Source organism: Nilaparvata lugens, chromosome 11 (assembly GCF_014356525.2).
Source record: "Nilaparvata lugens isolate BPH chromosome 11, ASM1435652v1, whole genome shotgun sequence".
Lineage (NCBI taxonomy): Eukaryota > Metazoa > Arthropoda > Insecta > Hemiptera > Delphacidae > Nilaparvata > Nilaparvata lugens.
This window is the reverse complement of record NC_052514.1, coordinates 20,889,787-20,898,924: the sequence shown is the minus strand read 5'-3', so window position 1 is coordinate 20,898,924 and position 9,138 is coordinate 20,889,787. Positions and strand designations below refer to the sequence as shown.

Here is a 9,138-nt window from a genome sequence, read left to right as displayed (position 1 = left end):
ATCAATTTGTACATAGTTTTTACGAGCTATACAAATAAGTTGCTTTTACTGAATTTCTAGAAATTTCAAGTATTGAATATATTTTATAAATAATTCTAATTCTTCAATAATAACAGAATAATTGCAAACAACAATAACAATTTTCTGCCAATCATCTTCCGAACAATGCTATTGTAGCTCTTCAATAATAATATTATATTATTGATATTGATATTAATAATAATATTATTATTATAAATATGTATGATTGTTAACAGCAATTATAATAATTTTCTGCAGTATTTTCAAAACAATAATAATTACAAAATTATAGGTTACTACCAACTATAGGCAGAATACAATATTCTTTGTATATTCTGCTATATTCTGTGCTATATAATAACCCTCTCTATCATCCTTCAACAATACAAAATTCTAGCCTCATATATTCTATTTACTTGAACAGTTGCTTTCTATAAAATTTATTAATTCATAACCGCACCTCAAAAATATTGCTTCACCAATAATACAACAATATTAAACTAACTACTGTACATAGAATTTTTAATATTAGGAAACATCAATGGTGAAAATTTTCTACAAAACAATAATGTCAATATTGTAACAATCATCTCAGGCCTTGGTTTTCTACAGCTACAAGCCAGGCCAAGATAGTTTTCGACTTGCAACTTTCTGCCTTAAAACGTACAAAAGGAACCAGCTTATGGCAAAGGGGGTAGAGGTTGAAACAATGATGGTCAAAAGTCTAACGGTGAAATAACCGACGCTGACCAGTGACAAAAGGGTGGCAGCCAGACGCCAGGCGTGAGTGGAGTGCCATCAGATAGGGGGCAGCACCAACTGGGCAGTGATCCAAGAAGGAACAATGGTTCGAGGGTTGGCGAGCACGTGGAGTTGGGAACATGAGCACACTTTTCGGTGAACCACGGCCAGAATAAGATGTCTGAGGAGTGAGCAGCGTGCAGCCCGCAGCCTTAGACCTAGCTCCGCAGTGCAGGCTGGTTGCTTGGTTGAATCGGACTAGGCGCTGAGACAGCAAATAATAGCAGCATTGGTGGGAATGCGAGCGGCCGCAGTAACATCTTCCACCCAGCAATGGTCGGCGTAGTTCCGCCTAGCGGACAGACGAAAGATCAAACCAGTCGGTTATTTGATCCCTCCAGCCAGGCTCAGCCAAGCAGCCGGGACAATAGAACAATGGAGTGGCGGTCTTATTCGCGTTCATCAGCAGTTTTCTTTCTCACAATTATTTTGATTTTTGTGTGTCCTTTAATAACTCCAGTCACCAGTAAAAAGTTACCAGAAACGTGGTATACTACCATATTAGCCTAATGACTTTTCATGATGATTTTAATTATTTAAAAATATTGTTGACATTCTGAGCCTTTAGGCTAAACTTGGGGTCGCTGAGAACGAATCTGCGATCAGAATTTCTCTATCAGGAAAAATAACGAAAAAAACCCAGCTGTTGATCTTCTGGCAACTGTTAACAGTCATCCTGCAATGCGGCCGAAACACTTCCAAGCCAGACACCCATCTTGAATGACAACAACGCCAAGCTGTAAACCTAGCGCCGCAGTGCAGGATGGTTTCTCACAGCTTGGCGTTGTTGTCATTTGAGATGGGTGTCTGGCTTGGAAGTGTTTCGGCCGCATTGCAGGATGACTGTTAACCGTTGCCGGAAGATCAACAGCTGGGTTTTTTTCGTTATTTTTCCTGATAGAGAAATTCTGATTGCAGATTCGTTCTCAGCGACCACAAGTTTAGCCTGAAGGCTCAGAATGTCAACAATATTTTTAAATAATTAAAAATCATCATGAAAAGTCATTAATATGGTAGTACACAACGTTTCTGGTAACTTTTTACTGGTGACTGGAGTTATTAAAGGACACACAAAAATCAAAATAATTGTGAGAAAGAAAACTGCTGATGAACGCGAATAAGACCGCCACTCCATTGTTCTATTGTCCCGGCTGCTTGGCTGAGCCTGGCTGGAGGGATCAAATAACCGACTGGTTTGATCTTTCGTCTGTCCGCTAGGCGGAACTACGCCGACCATTGCTGGGTGGAAGAGCTTACTGCGGCCGCTCGCATTCCCACCAACGCTGCTATTATTCGCTGTCTCAGCGCCTAGTCCGAGTCAGACAAGCATCCAGCCTGCACTGCGGAGCTAGGTTTAGAAACCATCCTGCACTGCGGCGCTAGGTTAGGGGCTGAAATGGAGTCCTGTTTCCGGAAAACCACCACCACATCAACACCACCACATCAAAACCACCATTAAAGAAAAATAATTAAAATTCATAATTTGTAATGTATAGTGAGCAGTTTAAAAGTCCCCAAAAATGCCATGGTCCGCGGGGTATACAACATATAAGGTTAGTGTAATTTTAAGTTGTTGTTTGTTTGCCACACTGGTTATTTTCTTGTATTCTTGTTGTTTAAATGGGGTTTGTTTTCTTTTCTATTTGTCGTATATAATGTGCATTATTTGAGATTCTCAAAAAACATTATTATTAAAATTATATTCCATATTTCGGTGTTCTGCTTAACAGACTTATTACTAAAATTTCAAATGACATTTGATATATTTAATCAACATTGAAAATCTCGTTTGTTTCTTTGTAAAGTGTCAATTTCAATTTGCCTTTTGCTTATTTTCATTATAATTATCTAATGATTCTAAATTGTCTTGTGTTGTTATTTCACAAGTATCATTAGATCCCCTCCCTTCTTTATTGTTTAAATCATGTAGTGTAGCAATATAGTTGGGAAAGATGTGTAGTTCTACATTTATTGATTGCTGGACTGCGTCTTTATTTAAGTAATGTACATTGTTTTTATATAGTTCAAATAAATTCATGTCTCTGCTAAAGAGTTATGCTGTGGTAGTTGTTTATTCAAATTTCGAGGGTCGTTCCCTAATAAATAACGTGGCTCCTGGGTTATAAATTTTCAAATGTTATATTATCAAATTTTCATGTTACTATTTAAATTTCAAATTCACCATATATTAAGCAATCAGTAAGTGTAGATCTAGACAATATCCATAAGACCACGGTATATAGAAGAAGATAGAAGATTTTCATCTAAATACCGTGCATAAGACAACCGCAGTTGCATTCACCTAGAAAAATATGTATACACCGTATCACATAATATAATATCCCTGTTCAAGCAGTGGTCAAGTTCCTCTCTATTATTTTATTTCTTCCATTAAGAGAGTTAATTTAGTACAGATAAACCTGCCATATACTTTCGCACAACCACGGTATTTAGAAAAAAATATTCTAAAAATCTTTTTCTAAATACCCTGCGCACAACTAAGGTTTGCCAACAATAACAGGACTTGACTGGATTCATCTAAAAAGTTTCTAATTTTGCATTGATGCAGATACAGAATTTGGAAATCTTTCTAAATGTACTTTGATTTCTCATGGTTTCTCAAAACGTTCAATGAGCACTATAATGTTTAAATATCCTCGTGTTCTCCTAATAGTTAACATGTGGTTTTTAATTGAAAAATGTTGCATGATTTATTTACAGCAATGAGCAGCCAAGCAAAGTCAAAACATTTATCTTGGATCTTCTATGCCCACTCATTAATGAATCCCATGTTATAAGCAAAAAGCTTTTGGGTATCATTTTGGCGAAAATTGTGAATCAGTACAAGTCACAAAGAAATAACGCCTATCATCTAGCTAAGAATTTAGTCATTCGGTGTTCCAACACTCTTGAGCCCTACATTGAAGCAGTAAGTTTTAAAAATTTGTCCATTCCTATTATCAACTTAACCACACTTGAATGAACAATGAACTATTGTAAAATAAAAACCATATTAAATTACATGGCATCATAGATTTACTTCTATTTTTTACATGAGGGTGAAAATGCTATTTTGTTGTATGTAATGCTATTTGTAGTTCACATGGCCAAGGATCTACTAAGTTATCATTGCCATTTATCTCTTTTTTGTATAGGGCTACTTGTAATATAAATATAAAGAAAAAAAAATCTCAGTTCCCTTTTTGAAATAATTTATCACAACATGTGTCAGACATTTATGCCATTTTCAAGTGATATGAAGTAAATAAATAAATAAAATACTGCTGGAAGATTCTTATTTTGATCATATGTTAGTGTATTCATATGTTTTTATGAACTAGGACTGTAAATTTTGGGTTTAAATTCACATGATTCTATCAAAAATGGGGTTATTGGTGTCTAATTGGATTAAGTTTATTATTTTATCTCCGTTTAATTTTGCTGCTTTATAAATATGAAATTCTTCTTTGACATTCAGTTTTCCACTTTTATTATCATAATTTAGTATTTTAATTTTGAAATTTATATCTGTAAAATTATGGCCTGAATCTATCCAGTGTTCAGCAAATGACGACTTTTGTGTATAATTTTTAGATTTTAGTGCTTGGATATGTTCTCTGGAAATTTCTACCTGTTTGTCCGATATAGAATTCGTCGCAATCACTACATTTAAGTTCATAGAATCCAGATTTTTTAAACTTATCTTGCTGTACATTTAAATTTGATTTCTTTTTTATCAGTTCGAATGCATTATTTGTTGTCCTATAACCTAGAATGAATTTATTTTTTGTAAAGGTTTTTCTTATAGCTTTATTAAATATTGTGTTATATGGAACACAAATATATTCTTTATTTCCTACATTTTCTTGATTATTTTGAGTTCTATTCTGTATTAATTTTTCTTTTTGTTTATAAATCATTCTATAAATAGTTTTGGTATTATATCCATTTGTTATTGCCATATATTTTATTATTTTCTTCTCTTTTCTGTAATTATCTTTTGTACGAAGTTCGCCGGGCAAGCTAGTACGAAATATAGATGGTTCAATATTTTTTTATCAATTAGAAATATAGTAGTCCAGTAAACGACAGATTATCGCAGGAAAAGTTTGAAACACAATTTTTGACCCCGCAGCTCTTTTAAGGATAGTAAGGGGGTAAACATACCAAAAGTCCTTACTCCTACCATCTTTGCTAAGTGGATGGGTGTGGTTTAAAAGTACCATATTTTGGTTTTTTACACATATCTCAAGCAATATGTGTATCTGTCGGAAATTTTTGTCAAATACAAAATTGAAGCTCACAAATTAGCCTACAAGTTTCATCTGTAACATCTGTCCATATCTTTTTTAGTATTCTCGGTATGAACTCTCAAAGGTGTCACATTTTGAAGAAATTTCTTCCGGTTCCGATTTTTTCATCTTTTTGGCCTTATAACTTTTAAACGATTGATTGAGAAAATCCGGGCTAAATCATGAGCTCATAGAGCATCATATTCTCTCCAATTTCATGTATTATTTTATTATATTAAGCATCTCCCTACGATTGTTGCAGCCGTTATAGTGTTGAGTGTAAAATCTTCAGTTTAACATAACAATAGATTAATTGACAGGGAAATTTGGAGGGAACGTTTGGAACACGATATTTGACTCTGCAGAATTGTTTGGACTAGTTGGAAGGGATCGGTGCGCTGCGCAAGTTGGAAGAGTAACTCTGGTTGTAGCTCTACATATTTCAAAGTTTTATGTTATTTGGTGAATTGTTGAAGAGTTATATTCGTGTTGATACGTACTGCGTAGTGGTGGTGTATTGAAATAGTCAAGTGAATTCCTTGTGAGTGGTGAGTAGCATAAGCAACGGAAAAATAGGTTTTGCCTGTGAGTTTAACCTAACTTTTAGCCGGTTGTACTTATTAGTTTCGACTGAAATAGTGTCAGTGCACGCTTACTGGTACTGTATACATCAAAATATAAACTGGACATAGTGTAGCTGGTCTAAGGACTGTTTGTTATCGGTTTCCGTGCCGTGTTAACTGATTTGAGGGCTTGTTTCTCTTGCAACTGTAAACTGTAGTCGGTGCATACTCAAGATTAGTAGTAGAATCTTTTGTTTTATCGCTCAGATAAACGTTCTGCCTACAACTGTTTATATAGATATTGTTGTTCGTTGCTTATTATTGGGTATATTCGTTGCATTGTGGCATCTCTGGTTCCCATGACAACGGAGCGGGTAGAGATAGCAATAGATTTGAAAAGTTGTTTTTGAGGCACGGAGTAGGCGGTTCTCAGTTAAAATATTTTATTGCGGCATGTGTTTTCATTTTCTTTGCATGTGTGACAGTCGACTCCTGTAATTCTTCTCTTCTTGTTCCTTTCCTCTATTCCATTAACCCACGATATCAAACTAATTGTCATAGCGTGCCGTACTGAGTTTTGGATTGATGAGCAATACAGTGGATAGGTATTTTACATCGAGCGGAAGACGAGAAAATAACGAAACTGAGAAGCAGCAAAAGAAAAAACCAACATCTAAAATGGTGGGAAATTCATCCACAGAAATAGTAACTCAGGATCAGTCTCAGAACATCGAGCAGGTTTTGAGCAGGTTACTTGATCAAAAACTTGATAACTTGGCTTCTAAAACTGATATTTGTGATTTGAAAAAGTGCCTAAAAGATATGTGCGAGGAAAATACGAAACTGAAAGAAGAACTTCACGTTATAAAAAATCAGAACATTCAGTTGAAAAACAGAGTTATAAATCTAGAAGATAGATCGAGAAGAAATAATCTCATCTTTAAAGGGCTGAAATATGGAAGGGAGGAGGACTGCAATGAGGTTGTAAAGAATTTTTGTGCGAACGTTCTGAAGTGTGGAAAACAAATAAACGTGAATCGTGCGCATCCCTTAGGACCTAAAAGAGAGGGTGCACCGATTATCGCCCATCTGCCGGCTGACACTGATCTAGAACTCATACTTAAGATTACAAATAAGCTTAGAAATACTCGCTTCGTCGTCCACGAAGATTTCAGCTATGAAACACGGAAGAAACGTTCTATTTTACTGGCTGTCAGAAGAGAGGTCATCAAGGCTGTTGGTGACTCAAGGATTCATCTAAACGTTGATCGGCTGTATGTGGAAGGGCAAGTCTTCACGTATTCCGAAGAAAATGGACTGAGAGCTGGGAGAGAAGATGGACTTTGTAAGCTGAGGGATATATTGCATGTGGATTTGACGGACAGTCTCCGGAGGATAATGACAGGAGGACGTGACGAGACCAGCGCAGGTGAGGGCATCACGGGCGAACAGGTGACTGTAACTGGATAGGGAAGTGTCTGCCACGAGTTTACTGCTAATAGTTCTGATAGGAGTGTAGAGAGTCGAAATATAAAAATACTGGCTTATAATATAGCTGGAGTGAAAGGTAAAATAAAGGAATCAGACTTTGTATCATTTATTAAATCGTATGATATTTTTTGTATATGTGAAACATTTTCGGAACAGGCGGATAATATTGTTTTTGAAAGGAATTTCTCTGAGTTTGATTTACGTTTTGTAGCTGCGGCTAGAAGTAGTGTATTTGGTAGGGCTAGTTGAGGTATAGTATACGGGTACAAAACACAAAAATTACAAGGTAGAGCTAGATTTGAAATGTGTGGGGATATTGAAGGTTTAGTACTTGAAAACGGTAATAAAAGCGCTGTCATAATGCCTGTCTATTTAAATTGTTCGGAAGGAAGGTGGGTCCTGATGTGAATTCATACATATTATAAATGAATTATCGATAGATTCACATTATTTAATTCATATTCTATTAAAATCATCTATCAAACATACATCAACTCCATGTTTCACGTTACAGTAACGTACAGTATTTGAAAACATTACAGTATCATTCCCACATTGATTCTTGTAAGCTACAACTAATTGTGTACTATATTAGATAATGTGTGCGTCAAATTCAACTTGAAACCTTTTCCATGATTCATTCACTTCTATGGTAAATTATCACACTAATTGAAAGAATTTCTCCGATTATAAATTGTACAGAATTTGAATGTCAAAGGTCCGTCAGTTATCAGGAGGGTTGGACAAACATATAACGTTTCTCATTAATATTTACGTAGACAATGTAAAGAGCAGATAGTAAAGGCTCGTTGAAAAACTAATATTATCAGTATTGTTATTCTCGTGTCATTTTTTATCTTATTTGGGAAAGTATTCAGTTCCAATCCAATGAATGGGATACTTGTGTGTGAATGACACAGCTTTACATCTAAAAAATCAGTAGAATTTCATCAATAAGTGATCAAAGCTTTTAAGCGAAAATATGTTGAAAACAATTCATCAGTTAGTATTTTTGCTTATGATGTGTATCATATTATTGGCTGCAGGTAAGTCGGAATAGGATACAATCCTAATTTGTATAAGCTATCGATAAAAAGTACCTCTTAAGTGCACACTATTTTCTGTTTCAATTTTAATTTATTCATTCCATATACAATTTCAATAGAAAAGGAACAGTATAGGCCTACAGAATATCTTGTGAAATCATTCTAGCTATTGTTTAGTCATTTGGAAGATATTGAAAAAATACATCCAGAATTATTACTAAAATATAGCGTATTACCAACAAACATATATATATATATAAGTTACATAATAACTTATAACAAAATATATAATCTTTATCCTATATTACTATCGGATGATTGAACATAAATTTGCATAGCTTTATTATTATATTTTACTACGCCGGTCTGACTGAACAATTGTGGGCTTGCTTATTTACTCTGAAATCCAACACTCCGTCTCATTAATTAATTATTGGCATACAGAATAATTCCAATTTTGTTTCAATCACACTCCTTTGCAAATTACCGTTTAAGAAGTTCAAATTGAATTCAAGAGATAATGCCTCCAAGATAATTCTACAGTATGGAGCTCTTTTGTCATAGTTATTGTTCAAATACACAGTATGCCTACTGATCTGATTAGTAACGTATACTGTCTCAGTCTTGTATTGAATCGGTTTTCAAGTGAAATTTTTATCTCCTCTATTCAAGAAGTAGAAGGCCGTTTGGGGATTTAAATCCAAACAAGCTGAATTTTTCGTGTTATGATTCTGGATTATTGTATAACTTGGAAACAAAGAGTTTGAGTTCTATCCCTGAAGCATTTTACAGGGTAGTCAAAAAACCTCGGATTTTTGTTCCTTTTCCAGTTTTCTGAGATTTTCGCCAAATCGAGCCATTGGACAGGAAAACTCACCCTCACCTCTTTTTTTAGATCATAGAATATCAAATAAATGAGAATAT

At 34.8% G+C, this 9,138-nt stretch overlaps 1 protein-coding gene across 1 annotated transcript in view; it reads left to right on the top strand.

The window, feature by feature from the left end:
• Nucleotides 1-9,138, top strand: part of LOC111044358 — a 354,176-nt gene that overhangs the window by 316,718 nt on the left and 28,320 nt on the right. The window contains exon 21 of the mRNA XM_039437842.1: nucleotides 3,544-3,751. The gene's annotated coding sequence lies outside the window, so the exon portion shown is untranslated. The remainder of the gene's footprint in view (nucleotides 1-3,543; nucleotides 3,752-9,138) is intronic.